The sequence below is a fragment of the Echiichthys vipera genome (assembly GCF_963691815.1).
Source record: "Echiichthys vipera genome assembly, chromosome: Y".
NCBI classification, from domain to species: domain Eukaryota; kingdom Metazoa; phylum Chordata; class Actinopteri; order Perciformes; family Trachinidae; genus Echiichthys; species Echiichthys vipera.
Genome location: NC_139849.1, coordinates 14,817,198 through 14,833,468, shown reverse-complemented (window position 1 = coordinate 14,833,468; position 16,271 = coordinate 14,817,198).

Sequence of the window (16,271 nt, the reverse complement as noted above, 5' to 3'; positions counted from 1 at the left end):
TAGGCAGATCTGAAGCTGTCACAAAACCTGCTCTCTCTCACTCTTTCAACTGATAATGCACTGCTGCACTGGCCTATGCAGAGTCTGCATATGCCTGCCATCAGACTGTACAACGCTGCACAGCCACGCTGAGCGACGCTCAGGGAATAAACTCACTACTCCAAGTGACCTATCACTGAAATGCACCTTTATCTCTCTTGCACATTAAAATCCACACAGCACATTGTAATATAGTGTTTATCTGTGATACTGTACTTTTATTTTATTTTATTGTTGTTCATATTTTGTATTTTATGTTTTATCTTATTTTTAGTACTTCTGATTGCTCTGTACCGCTGCTACGATGAACTAATTTCCCCTCGGGGATAAATAAAGTTATCTATCTATCTATCATATATGTTCACTCTTTTTCCCTCACCATGCTTACAAGCTGCTGTCACTGCCATCACTTCTGCTAGCTGAGCTGACGTTTTTTCTGTCACTTCTCCTGTACTTAGTGTCTCAAACTTTCCCTGATCTTTGATAACCACTGCCCATGCTGCGTTTAGTCCTCCATTATCTTTTCTGAAACAGCAGCCGTCTACATACATGTCCATGTCTCGTCGGTCCAATGGTCTTGCATGCAAGTCGGGTCTCACTTTAATGGCTTGCGCTGTCAGTGGAATGCAGTCATTTGGGTTTTTTGTCATCTGGAACTGCTAAAGCTTGACTTCCTGCTCCTAATGCTAAGCTAATATGGGGTGCTGCAGTGTCCCCCATGTTGTACCACTCTGCCTGTTCTGCAGTGAGCAGGACTTGTGCTACCACTCCTTTCTTTGATACATATGTACTATGGTCACTTCTGTTTTGCACTATTTGGTCTTATTTACTTATGTTTATTCACTCCATTTTATATTATTACAAAACAAACAAAACAAGAACAACTGCACTATATCATGTGTATATGTACATATGTCTATTTCTATTTCTTCCCTTTTTAAAATTTAACTTTATTGCTTATTTTTGCTATTTTTAATCTTATTTCGTAATATTCTGTTGCTGCTGTGACAAAAGAATTTCCCCGTCTGCGGGACATTAAAGGTTTTCTGATTCTGATATATACAGTCCGAAGTCAGTGTCCAAGGGGAACCCTCTACTTCACTAAATCTTTCCTCATACACTTCTTCAGTTTGGGTGCGGTCATAGAGAAGAGTACAGTGAGGAACGTCAGGGACTGGTTCATATGGGTGCACTGAGTGAATCCACGGTTTCCATTGTTGATACAGTTTCAAAACATTGGTAATTGGAGGGTCTGGGTCTTCTTTCAATAACTCCTGTCCTTCACTTCCGCATTCTGACCGTAGTATCTCCTCTTCCTCCCCCTCTGAGCCAGAACTCATCATACTGATTTTTTTAGATTTACGTGTTTGTTTTTAAATCCCTCTCTCTTTCTCTTCTACAGTCATAGTCAGAGTGGTCTGAGTCAGTTAAGTCAGTCTCAGGTTTGGGTTTTCCTGCTTGGTGTCTGTGGATGTTAGTAGGTGTTTTTTCATTGAAGTGCAGCCTTGTTACTCCCCCTGTTGCTCCCACTGTCTCTTCCTCTAGTTCAGGGAAGTCGAACTCAATTGCACAGGGGGCCAAAATTCAAAACACACTTTAGGTCGCGGGCCGAACAGAATAAACATTTATTGAACACACTAAAACTAAATGTTTTTTGAACATAAATATGAATAAAAACAGACAGGAATGTTATTCTGGAATAAATAAACTTAAACTTTAAATAACTTAAAATATCTTGCTCTCCATAAAAAAATATCCAGTCAAAATTATACAAGTAAGACATATGAACATGCTGCAAAAAACGCCTGAAAAAATAAATAAAAATTGTGACAGTGCTTGTGCTTTAAGTAAACATTAAAATAACAAATCAAAACATTTGAATTTCTTCGCTTTTATGTCATTTTATATAAAAAACTTAAATTTTAAATATCCCAAATGATTTTACTCTCCATAAAAATATCTCCTGTCAAAATTATACAAGTTAGAAATATGACATGCTGCAAAACAAAACCTGGAAATATAAATAAAACTTGTGCTTTTTTAGGCATAACAAATAACGAATCAAAACATTCAGTTTTCCTTGCTCTTATGTCATTTTATCAGAGCTGGATGCTTGGCATCTTTTTTTGGCAACAAGTTCGTTTATGTTTGGCGTGAGGTCCTGTCCTGTGTGTCAGGATGGACTGCAGGTGCTCATCAGTGAGACGACTCCTGTGTGCTGTTTTGTTTGTCTTCATCACTGAGAACAGCTTCTCACACAGATATGTGCTACCAAACATAGACGGAGCTGGGGCATTGCTGCGGGAATGGAGTGAATAAACTCTGTGGGCCCTGCAGTGTCGTACTTTGCCTTTAGTGTCTCATTACACTGCAGTTCAATCAGCTCCATCTGATTCTGCACAGGTGCAGTTTCCACGTCGACGGCAAATAGGTTGCGAAGCAACTCGAAATTCTTTTTTTGTTCTTTAAAGTCACCAAAGCGCCGTGCGAACTCTGTGCGCAGTGCGCTCAGTTTATCAGCAAAGTGCGTATTTGGGAACACCGTTGTGCCGACTTGGTTCAGCATTACTTGGAAACAGGGAAATTGGGGCAAGTTGCACTGGTGCATTTGTGTCTCCCATAAAAGCAGCTTCACTTGAAATGCCTTCACTGCGTCATGCATGTCAGTGATCATGCGGTCACGTCCCTGGAGCTGGAGGTTTAAGGCATTGAGATGAGCTGTTATGTCAGCCAGAAACGCCAACTCACATTTCCACTTTTCATCCCGCAAAACGGTGGAGTCTTTTTTTTTACTGTCCATGAACTGACAGATTTAGTTGCTGAGCTCAAAAACTCTGTTGAGAACTTTTCCCCGACTTAGCCAACGCACCTCTGTATGATAAGGAATGTCGGCAAACTCTGAATCTATCTCTTGCATAAAGGACTGAAATTGCCGGTGATTTAAACCTTTACTTCGGATAAAGTTTACAGTTTGCGTTACATTGCTCATTACATGGTCCATCTTTAGGACTTTGCCACATAGTGCTTCCTGCTGTATGATGCAGTGATATGCTGTTAACTCACCAGTACAGTTCTCCTCCTGCATCTTTACTCGCATCCTTCCCACTAGTCCACTTTTTTCACCGCACATAGCCGGTGCTCCATCAGTTGTAAGTCCAATAAGTTTGTCCCAGGGCAGTTTCATGTCGGTTACACTTTGACATACGTTTTCAAAAATGTCCTTTCCAGTCGTTGTCCCGTGCATCGATTTAATGTCCAATATTTCCTCTGTAACGCGCAAATTGGAGTCCACCCCACGGATGAAGATGGCTAGCTGTGCAGTGTCAGTCATGTCAGTACTTTCATCCACAGCAAGAGAGTATGCAATAAAGTTTTTGCTTCTTTCACTCAACTGTGTTCTTAAATCAGTGGCCATCTCACAAACTCGATCAGCAACCGTATTTCTACTCAGGCTTACATTTGCCAGCATCTGCTTTTTGTCTGGACATACGACGTCGCACACCTTCATCATGCAGCTCTTCAGAAATTCTCCCTCTGTGAATGGCCGGGCTGCTTTGGCGATCTCCTCCGCCACGATTAAACTTGCTTTCACAGCAGCTTCACTTTGTAATTTTGCACGGGTAAAAAACGTCTGCTGAAATGTCAGCTTCTTTTTTAACTCTTCTACTTTCTGTATCTTCTGCTCTGTAGTCAGGTCTTTCATGTTATCCTGATGTTTTGTCTCATAGTGCCGTCTTAGATTAAATTCTTTAAATACAGCCACATTAGCACCACAAATGAGACAAACGGGTTTACTGGCAATGTCAGTAAACATATACTCAGCCTCCCATCGGTTTTGAAAGGCTCTGTTTTCAGAATCAACTTTTCTCTACAACTGGCTATCAACAATAACTTGCAGCATCAGGCACTTGACCTGATTGACGCGGGAGGCGCTCAGCAAGGCAGCTGAAGCGCTGCATTATGGGATCTGTAGTTTATTGTGTTACCAGCGCTTCATATCGCCGGGCCATTAGTAACAATAATATAAAATGATCTCGCGGGCCGGATATAATTGCAAGCCGGGCCGGATGTGGCCCGCGGGCCTTGAGTTTGACACCTATGCTCTAGTTCAGGCATGTCCAAAGTCCGGCCCGGGGGCCAATCACGGCCCTCGGTAAGATTTCATACGGCCCACAACTTCGGTCTTATAATATATTATTTATGCCCCGCTAGCACAATCTAACAGAATAAATAAATCACAAAACTTTAAAATGTAATTTCTCCTTTCACCACATGGTGGCAGCACCACTAATTAATGCTTCCTGGCTATGCATCCTTGTGGCAAACCCTTCTCCGGTCATTACTGCCATGGCGACTGCAAAGAAAAAGAGGAAAGTTGATAGTGAGGGGCGCTGCTTTCAGGAAAGGTGGGAATTACAGTACTTCTTCACTGAAAATCGAGGCAATTGTGTTTGTCTTATTTGTCAAGAGACTGTTGCCTTGTTTAAAAATTTTAACATAAAGAGACACTACCAAACTAAACATGCTAACACATACGACAAGCTAACAGGGAGTGACCGCGCTGAAAAAGTGAAACAACTGCAAGCTGCTCTGGCATCACAACAGCGATTTTTCACACGGGCCTGTGAGTCAAAGGAAAGTACCGCCAAAGCAAGCTACGAAGTGGCCATGTTAATAGCTAAACATGGCAAACCTTTCACTGAAGGTACATTTATCAAAGACTTGTATCTGATGTATCTGACACTGCACTGCTCTTGATTTTTTTAAGAGGAGTTGATGACAACATGAACGTAACAGAGGAGCTGCTTGACCTCCAAAGCCTCAAAGGCCAAACCAGAGGAACAGATTTTTTCGTTTCTGTTTGTGAAGCTGTTGATGATCTGAAACTACCATGGAGTAAAGTTTCTGGGATCATTACCGATGGTGCGCCTGCCATGGCTGGTGAGCAAAGTGGATTGTCCACACTGATCTGCAATAAAGTCAGCGAAGAAGGAGGTAACGCTATTAAACTTCACTGTATAATTCACCGGCAGGCTCTCTGCGCCAAACATCTCAAATTTGATCATGTTATGAAACTAGTGGTAAAGGCAATCAATTCTATTCGCTGTAAAGCTCTAAACCACCTACAGTTTCCGCAGTTCTTGCTTGACATTCAGGCTGAAAATGGAGACGTAATATATCACAACGATGTGAGGTGGCTAAGTCGGGGGTCCGCAATGCAGCAAGGAAATTGGACTTTTTTTTTTTATGTGAAAAGAGGCAACCGATGGGAGAACTGTCCGATCCTGTATGGCTGGCAGATTTAGCTTTTTTGGTTGACATAACGAAGCATCTGAATGCGCTGAATGTTAATCTGCAAGGACAAGATGCAGTGGTGAGCCAGCTGTATGCTCACATCAAGGCCTTTAGAACTAAGCTGCAACTTTTCCAAAGACAATTGTCCCAAACAGAGCCCTGCACTGTGCACTTCCCAGCTTTGAAAGAGGTCCTCGACAGTTTCCCACAGGACAACATCGGTGCGCAAATGATGAGTTATGCAACAGCTATCGCATCTCTTTCTATGGAATTTAGCAAACGCTTTCGTGATTTTGCTACTATTGAAAAGGACATGTTGCTTTTCTCTTCTCCCTTCTCCGTGGACCCTGACGATGCTCCTCCACAGCTACAGCTGGAGCTCATTGAGCTGCAGTGTGATGATGAGCAGCGCGGTAAACACCAGCAGCTTACTCCTGTTGACTTTTACAGGCAACTGGATAAAGGCAGGTTTCCAGAAATGCGAACATTTGCTACTTATTCGGCTCCACATATCTGTGTGAGCAAACATCATGTCATGTACTTAAACAAGAACCGAATGAGGTCAAGACTAAGTGACCCCCACTTGTGTGACATTTTACGCATTTCAAGGACTTCCCTCAAACCAGACCTGGCCTCTTTACTGAAATACAGATCTCAGTATCACCCTTCTCATTAGTGACTGCAAGTTATTGGTTTCTTGATCAATCTGAAATTGAATGTTTTGAATCTGTCACTATTAACAGTGAAAAGCCAAAAGCGTACTTATGCACTTGGACTTATGGCACTTTTTTTTATTTTATTAAACATCTTGAATAAGATTTGGTTATAACTGTTGATGTTGTGTACCTGTAGATGTGTACTCTCTGAAAGATCTTGTAAAAGACAAGAGCAAAAATAACTTGTTTTAAACTTTAATGATAACAGACAACTTTGCATTACATATAACTCCTGTTTAAAATGTTCATGAAGCAAAGATATTTATCAAACTCAAGGAAAATTAAGGTATTCCATACAGTTCAATGTTCAATGTTTTCTGGCTCTCCAGATATGAATTAAAGGCAGAATTGTGTTTTTAGAATTGTTCAGGTCTGCCTGAGTGGCTTATATTTGGTTACACTGCCATTTCAAAAATAAAGAGAATTGTGACAATGAAAATTGTTTCACAATAGTGCACATCTGCATGTGACTTTTGTTGTTAAAAAAACATCAGAAGGGACTACTGGCCCCCGGGCATCTTCACTTTATCAAATCTGGCCCTCTTTGCAAAAGGTTTGGACACCCCTGCTCTAGTTGTTCTCCGAAAGCCCCTCCTTTCTGTTGTGCCCTCTCATGCAACCTCTCTTCCTCATATTGCGCTCCTTTCTGACGCTGTCTCTCCTTCTCCGACTGTTTTTCCTCCTCCCACTGTGTCTCCTCTTCTGTCTACCTCAGATCTGCTGAAATCTGCTCTTCGCTCCTCCCTCTTCTCCTATTCCTTCTCCTTCTTTCTCTTATGCCACAACCTACTCAGACCATTATTTCTGTTTCCCACTACTTCTTCACATGCCTTGTCCTCCTCTAACTGAATTATCTTTACCATATTCTCTGGCTTCACCCCAACCTTTACACATCTTTAAATATTCCTTCAAATCTGTCAATCTAGTCTTATGTTTCTTTTTATCCTGACCGTGAGTAGGCCTACCGGAAATGGCCTGTCCTACTACTCGCTGCCAGTATTCATCCCAAGCTAATCCTGGGCCTGTAAATAACCTTTAATATAGCACATCATATTCCCAAAATGTGTAGTTGCAGAAAGTTGAGAAATCTCTTAAAATGTGTTTATTTTGACCGTTACTTCCTGTTTTTAGGCTTGTGCTTTTATTTTGATAGAGTGTAACCGGAAAAGAGGAAAAAAAAAGACAACTTTACAGGAAGTTAAGTGTATTGCAAACGGGCCTATCAAAAGTGTCAAAAACTTAAGGAAATGTAAACTGACAAGTTTGTTTAGCACCTGGCTGATAAAGGCACAAGGTTTGTCATCATTTTGTTTTAATGTGGTGCTTAATGCGTTATCAAAACGGGATATCAGCAATGCTGTTTTGGAGCGATTCAGAGCATCTGTCTTTCTGAAGTAGACAATTATTTCATTACACTGCTTGCTAGTATTTAATAAATACAGCATTATCTTTGTGTGGATTAACAATCTTTGGAAGTTAAATCTGCAAACTGACAGTTATATCATTTTTTAAGTTAAATATGTTTGTTTATTGCACTCTATTCTGAGTTTGTAATTGAGATAAAATAGGTTAAAAGGGATATTTCATGATTGTAAATGACAATTCATTTTAATGTAAAAGGTTAAAAACACACTATTTTGATATTGTTGAACATGATATTACATGGATGGTAACATATTAGTTTTGTTTTATTCCATAGCTCTTACGGTGTGTTCACGTTGTGTTCAGAGTCTTCAAGGTGTCAAAAGATTTAATGGAGCAACTGTATCATCTATTTTGCCCAAAAATAAACACTTGTGAACCATCAGTTAAAGAGTCCGACAATCAATCAGACGGAGACGCTACAGGGCCTGCCATAGTTATTTCAGCTGTTACAGTACTATTCACAGGTATTTATTTATTCTTTATTCACACACACTCGTTATCCGGTCAGTGGATCTAGTCCCCAGTGATCCTCCCCTCACTCAAGCTTCTACTCTACCTGGATAGAGCGGAGTGAGACGATGTTAATCACTAGTTTTAATGACCAAAAGCCGAGTGTCACAGCCCCGTTATTTCTGTACCCCCAGATAAGAGAAGACCAGTGGTGAGTTTAATCATCAGGCTTTTCTGTGATGTCTGCAACAAGCTTCTACTGACAGTGTTTCACTATCAGCGGCTCCAGACAGGGTGTATCCACCATCACAGAAACTCACACTTTTATCTAATTCTGTTCTCTATTATCCTCGAAACCTCCCACACAACAATCCCACAAATAAACACAACTTTTAGGTATTTCTTATACTTTGGTTCCCAGAACCTTAGGTCCCAGACCTACAATTTTTCTTTGGTTCCCAGAACCTTTAGGTCCCAGACCTATGGTGGCTTTCTAGGCTCACCTAGGGGCTATCCCCCTGTGGCGCTTTTAGTCCTTAATGCCTAATGTATATTCGAGGGTCTCTACAGCCTCCGGCTTTTCTGCGTTCCCTGAACGTCTTACTGAGCACCGTTTATGCGCCTAGGACCTGTCGGGATTTAAGCTCCCAGCACTCCTTTACCTTTTACTCTTATACATATTAACAGAAGGACATCGGATGATACAGACGTCTGGAGAAATGTTCTATTCTCTATCTAGAGTGACTGTGTGCAACACAGTACCCGTGACCAGAGGCAAGAAGTTTCTGATCTCTATTCTAACTACTCCAGCATTTATGCTTGTTACAAAGGCGTGGTTATGTGTCCGCTTGTGCGTGCATATATTTGTATTTCAGAAGCAGCCGCTGCTCCTCCATCTTCAACCCCCGCCCTTCGAGGTTTCATCTGTTTGGCATGACTCGTCTTCTTTATCTGTGAAAAAGCACAGCACTCATCCTCCCTTGGTCTAATCTCAACTATTTTGCCAGGTGCAATATGTGAAAGCTGGCTATTTCATTGTCTTTGTGACCTTGAATGACTGCCAAAAGTTCCTGTGCTTTTGGAGAAAGCAGAAAAGCTTGAGTCTGGTCAAATAATAGCAGAGGCACATACTATCACATTGTTAAATGATTATACTTATTGTGTCTTATTATCACACTCTCATTAATCATTACTAATACACACACTAACACATGATTCCTATACTTCACTCATTGATCATTATTTCTTCACTGATAAATAAGACTTAAACCAGCTTAATTCGGTTCCCTTAATGCCAATTAGATGCTCCAGTCTCTGTAGCAGGATGTGATGGTCAATAGTGTCGAAGGCCGCACTAAGATCTAATAAAACAAGTACAGAGATGAGTCCTTTGTCTGAAGCTATTAGAAGGTCGTTAGTAATTTTTTACCAGTGCTGTCTCAGTGCTATGATTAGGGTACCGGTGAACATTCTGAACCTCTCTCATCACAAGGTCTCTAACACAGGGTGCAGATGCACACATATGCCATTATACCATCAAAAGTTAGTTATTTGCATTATCCATTAAGAAGGTTAGACAGAGGAGACACTGAACTGTGTCTGACCTGACAAAACTATGATTATGAATTACAAATATCCCAAATTCCCCCAACGGTCCCCCCTTTGAACATTTTATGTTCACTACAACAGGACATTTGTAAATTATTTATATTTCAATTTTTTCAAAATTATCCACATATGTCATCAAGGCACTGTTTCGTGGCCGACTTAAGGACTGTAAATTGTCACACTGAGTTGCGTTGAAGATGGTTGGAGACTCCGACAGCCCCTGACACAGTCGGGTAAACGTGTATGCTTTACGTTCAAATGTGAATGCAAACCAATATTGGCTGTCGGGGTGTATGGGGATGCGGAAGAAAGCGTTAGCCAAATCTATAACAGAAAGTCACTTACTTTCAGGTGGAACTTGTAAAAGAATTGTATGAGGAATTGGTACTGTAGGGGCACGTGTGTGGATTGCCACATTTACCGCCTGCAGGTCCTGGACAAAACCTCCACTAGTCTGGCGTACCTGGAGGCCGGATTTTTTTTCACCGGACATATTGGCGTGCGGACGGGTGAGTTCTCACAGGGGACGATGATGCCCGCCCTCCACAGCCTCTTTCCGTAATGGATACTGTTTCTGGCAGGGCCTGTTGGAAGATTTTGGGGGGATTACAACAGGTTTGGCGTTTTTTTAGCAAACCTACATCGTGCCTAAGTTGCGCCCACACTTGCGGTGGCACTCGTTTCAGTTCTGTTTATGAGTGACATTATTGATCATTATCTTTCCGTGTGGTGCAGTGTAGTGTGATGTAGAGGATACCTCTGTGTTTTGAAGTTTAATCTCAACTCTTCTCAGAGCAATTGTTACTCGATGCACCTTTAAACCTTCATGATACTCAGTTGCGGGGTCGGCCGTTTGATTCCATCCAGTCGCCTTGATGCATTTTGTCAGTAAAATTTTTGTGGTTCCTCTGTTTTGATAAAGGAAGCAATCGGGAATTGCAGCACTTGGAAAGAAACATTAGGCAGGCACACAGAGATTGCACAGCGTGTGTTATCCCAATATAGGCATTGCGGTTCTAAACTGTCACGCAGAGTACTTTGTTTAAACCATGTTTGTTCAAATAGCATATCTTTCCCTACCTAAGTGTGACACAAAATACCAGCGTGTGTTTGGGGCTGAGTGAATGTGTGTGCCTGCCAGTAAGGCTCGAGTTGGGGAGGTGCCATAGATAGTGGTAAGTAGCCGCACTGGAGAAGTCAGGAAGGCTTGAGTGTATGAATCATTTCTAATTATGGTTAGGCCTTCCGGGCCTGTATTAATGTTTATGCCTAACACACACATAAGATCTCTAATACATCTCCCACTCATTTTGGGTGTCGTTTTGAAATCTGTGTGTCGTATAACAGATTCTGTTGCTCCGGAATCTACTAGGAATGTGAGGGGTACTTCTGCAACAGTAAGTGTTAGTGTGGGTAGATTCTTATAGACAGCAGAGTTTAGTGAAGCATACATTCCTGCAAGTTTTTGTGATGTGTGTGTGTTTTCTAAGCATTACGGAATTTAAACTGTGTCGTGGAGCGAGTGTGGATGTGTTGGTGTGCTCACGTGTTCCGTTCGGATGGCCTGTGTCCAGTCCAGACTTGCCAATGTTCACGCTCTGGGCAGTCGTTTCCCCACTGTCCCTGCTTTACGCAGATGAAACAGCTGTCGTCTCGCCCCCTTGGCCCTCGTCCACACCCTCTGCCTTTTTCGCGACCTCCGTGTCGATTGTCTCTTCGTGGTAGGTCGGAAATATTGGCAAAAAGTCAGGAGCTCCGCTGCAAATTTCTGCCCTCATCCTTGATCTTGGGGAACAGGGCGTCAGCCTCTTTCATTTTTGCTCCTGGTGTAATGGGAGCCAGGCTGGTGCATGTAGGAGGGGGGTTGTGTAGATGATCGTGATCGCTGGGGTTCGAGTCCTCTGCCTCTTCCCCTGGATCTGCCTGTCGTGGTGGTCAGCTGGCCACCTCCCCCCCTCCCCAGTGCAGCCAGGTCCTCGAGGGGGTAGAGTGGTTGGCTGGGCAGCCTCTTGGATCTGGGGCTGAGCTTGCTGCTGCCTGCTGCCGGTTGGCTGGTCTGGAAGCCAGCCTGGCCGGAGGAGCCGAGTCGAGGTCAAGGGTCGCATCTAGTTTAAGACACAGAGAAGAAGGAGGGGGAGGACAGCCTGTACAGCCTTCTGTTTCTCAGCCTGGCTTCCTGTAGCCAGCTATCATAGGCGGCCAATCAGCTTTGAAAGGCTCCTTTCTTCTGCCCCTCCTGCTCTTTTGCTTTTCCCTGTCATCTTTCTCCTTCTGCCTGTGCCTGAGGTTTACTTTCTGAATTTCCAATTGTCTGAGAGTGAAACTGCCTGTATTGGGAAAACCGCACTCAGTGGCCCAAAATTTGAATTGGTCAACGCAAGATTCACTGTAGTTTTGTTCATGTACTGGGGATTTGGGCTTAGGGCGCGTTTGCTTTGAGTTGGCCCCATCTCGCTTAGTTTAGGTCTGTCTAGAGTTGCACTGGCGTGTCGATTTTGTGATTTATTGCTCCTCTTAGGATGCCATTTCTATGTTTTACTGGCATTAAGTTTAGGCCTAGCTTATCTTGGTTATGCTAAGCGCGTCTTTAGTTATATATGAAAATAATTGAACCGTTAATGCTAGCTAGTTTAGCTTTAGCTATATTGGTAATGCTAAGCTAGGCTATGACAATACCCACAGTCTAATTTTTTTATATGCTATTTTTCCCTCAATGCTAATTAGATTAGCATTAGCTATGCAAGTTATGCTAAGCTGGGCTATGATAATAGCCAAAGTGTAATTTGATATGCTAGTTTTTTTAGCTCAATGCTAATTAGCTTAGCATTAGCTATGCTAGTTATGCTAAGCTAGGCTATGGTAATGGCTGCACACAATCGTAAATGCTAACACTTAGCTTAGCCTTTCTGGTGGCTATGCTATTTGGGCCTATAGCTAACTGCTAGGTCTTCACAGCTGGTGCTATCTGTTGCGCTCCCCTCCTGTCTAGCGGTCTGCCAAACCACTCCTGGCAAAAGTGACGTCTACCAAGATTTTAAACTGCAGAACATTTGATTCAAAATGGCGACCAGGTTCTAAAATGGCGGGCCTCCAAGCCACGCCCAAGACCTAAACTTCAACTGTGCCCCAAACTTCAAAATAGCGATAAATAGCACAACCAAACCTATTTCCGATTTACTTCTGCCCCACTGCTCCAAAATGGCGATTGGCCTTTATAGCCACACCCAACTTTTGAATTTCAATTGTCAAAATGACAACGCCTGCAAAACTTTATTTGTTTGATTCACAGCATGTATGTAACGATTCTATTTTGCTGTTTTTCCTCTGAATTTGGATGACAGCTGAGTCATATTAACCTTTTCTACTTGGAACCATGAAAGCCAGCTGCTCAACATGCAGATAGCAGTTTGCCAAGGCACATACAGTATCTCAATAGGTCCTCTTGTCAGTCAAAACATGTCTCACACACCCAAACATATGCACACACATACGCACACACACACACACACGCACATACAGGCCTGCAACATTCATTCTTTACAAACATCCTTGTGAAAAGTGGGTCAGTCAGTGATTTACCCGTTCAGTCAAAGATTTTCTAGAATCCAGTTTATGGCTCTACATATATATTTATGGGTTATAGATAGGTCTTTACAGATCTATATATATTTATTTTTTGACTTAACTTTACCTTATTAATTGGTGCTTTACATATCATACATGCAGTGGTTATATGAGTATATAAATATATATATTTATGTGGGAGTTTTCACAAGCGGTGTTCTCCCTACCGACTGAATTACTTTATTTTGTTTCTAGTTATTTATTGCTGTTAAAAACAATCGCTCCCTATATATTTTATGCTCCCTCTTCCCTCAGCGCGAAGGAAAGGGAGGACAGTACTGTTGACACACACCCCTCTTTCCACAGCTATCGAACGCACACGCACACACACACACAGATGGGGTAGAGAGAGAAAGAGAAAAAAAGACGCACATGGGAACAACGCACATATAGACTTACAACAAACTCCCTAGCATACTGTCCGGAATCATCTCTTACTTTGCTCATGAGCTAACCAGAAACGTTGCTGTAATTCACCTCAAACAGACTTGAACTGTAAGACAACGTTTTCACAATTCATTACTACTAATCAGACTCAAAACTGAAAAGAGAGCAGCTGATCAGACTGCTGGCCGGCCCTTGCACAGACTCTCACTGTACGTCAAAAAAACAGGAAGACTCAAACTTTCTGCAGAGGAAGGTCCTGCCCCCCTGTCTTTATGGGCCCTAGTGTGCGTCAACAAACAAACAAATAGACTCGAACCATTTGCGGAAGAGGGACTTGCTCCCTCGTCCTCTATATGTCAACAACAACCAAAAGAAACTCACAGGAGATTATTGAAGAGATCCTCCACTGAGTTCAGTTGGACGTTGGGCCCCCACTTCTCAGCTGAATTTGTGGCGAGGTTGAGGAAGGAGCTTCACTCCACTGTGCACAGGTTTCACCGTCAGTCCTGTCCAGCACGTGCCTCTCACTCCGGGTGCCTACCCAGGGACGCTAAATTGTTGTGGAAATGGATTTCTTTAATAAAGATCAACAAACAGGATCAGCTTTTTCTCCGTGGTTTATTTTGCCATGCATTTTTTTCTGCAGACAAAAATACGTTCACCCCTGCGTCCTCACAAAGCCTAGAGTCTAGCAGGAATGACACAGAACCAAATTGTGCTCCGTCTTTTAAAAGAATAGATAGCATGAGCTAAGCCTCTTTTGGGTGACGTCTTTAGACCAAACAAAAACATGCCTCAGACATTCCAATTCTGAACATTCTGAACCTCTCTCATCACAAGGTCTCTAACACAGGGTGCAGATGCACACATATGCCATTATACCAACAAAAGTTAGTTATTTGTGTTATCCATTAAGAAGGTTAGACAGAGGAGACACTGAACTGTGTCTGACCTGACAAAACTATGATTATGAATTACAAATATCCAACTCACAACTCCACCCACTGCTGCGCAGCCTCCAGCAACTCCTGGTACCGGGTGAGCATCTTTAAGGAGGTAAGACAAAGTTAGATGGAATATTGCAAGGAGAAATTGAAGGAGGAAGAAACTGGCTCACTCAGACCCCTCTGGCGCACGTGACAACGCATCTGCTATGACGTTGTCCACACTGCATGTGTGCCGGATGCTCAGGTTGTAAGGTTGTAGAAAGAGCATCCATCTCATCAGCCGCTGGCTCGGACTCTGCAAGGAGTGAAGGAAGGTCAGGGGATTGTGGTTTGAATACACGACTACTGGATGGACTCCCCCTCCCACATATACATCAAAATGCTGCAGAGCCCATACCAGAGCTAATGCTTCCTTCTCTATCGTTGGTAGAGAGAGCTGGTGGCGGTTAAACTTCCGTAAAAAGTAGCTGACTGGCCGATCCACTGTGGAAGAAAATATGATTGAGAAAGTGAAAACAGGCCGAGGTCACCGTGTACTGGGGACATAGGCCTGATAAGCACATTCTCTTTAGAAAACAATTGAACTGTGTGTGAGTGTGTATTGGAAAGACCTGATGGGGCGTGTAAACGTTGTCAGCACGCAGACCTTGGTATAAGACAGGAAGTTCTGTTAAGAGACACTTGAAAATTTGGTATTGTGGATCTTGGAACTCTGTGATGAGTGTATAAAAACCTTGATTCAATAAATTCTCCTTGATTGCTGTGAGACCTCTCTGCTGACTCCTTCTAGTAGACCTTTCTATTTTTATAATACATTGTTCTACCATAAATTGGTGTTTGGACCTGCTCGCTGGGATGACGGCTGAGCTCACCATTGCAGGAGCGGTGCAGAAGGCGCCAAAAAAGGTAGGAACTTTTATCCTATCTCGCACAGTTGTATGCCAGTTGAGGCTCAGCCTTGACTCAGGGTAGCCTTTTGAGGTGCATTCCAAGTTGAACAGGCTGAGTCAGCTGGGAGGTTTCTGGCTGTCTTGTGTGTTCCTGCAGGAAAGCTGCTGTAATTCTTTAAAATTTGCTATGATGTAACAAGAATTTGAAACATTGGACTGTGTCAGCAGCTGTGATAAAAAAGGAAAAAAAAGGGAAAAGAATACTGGCCAGAAAAAGTGTGAAATTGGGGTGTGTGTGGATGACCGGTCATTGGGCCTCATTTATCAATCTTGCGTGAAAACGGGCGCAGATCTGAGCGCAGAATAGGTCGTAGGAAAGGACCCACGTGTGATTTATGAAACATTCGTATCTGAACAATCTTAGCGTACGAATGAGCGGGCCTTGATAAATGTGGCGGCTGAATTCGATCGTCATTAACATGTTACGCCCTTAAATATTCCTGGTTCGGAGGCCTTGCCCACTGAGGTCAAACATGGAGAGGAGAAAGACAGGTTGAACCTATGAATTGCAAGAAAAGCTGGGATTATATTTAGGAAACGCTAAGTCAAATACATCCAACTTGCTCAAAAGATCCATTTAATTCATTTTGTAATTATGGCTGCAGTATATTTCCACAGAACATACAAAAAGGTGTTGTTTTGTGTTCGCTATTATCCAAGTTTGTGACTTTAAACTCTTTAAAATAGTTTAAAGACTGTAAGTAACCAATGTTCTGGCCGTTGTGGGTTACCTGTATATAAACTACTCCTATAGGTGGAAACAACAGCCTTCTGATCCAGAAAATCACCTATAATGCGAGGGGGTGCATTTCACGGCAGGGGTGCTGAAT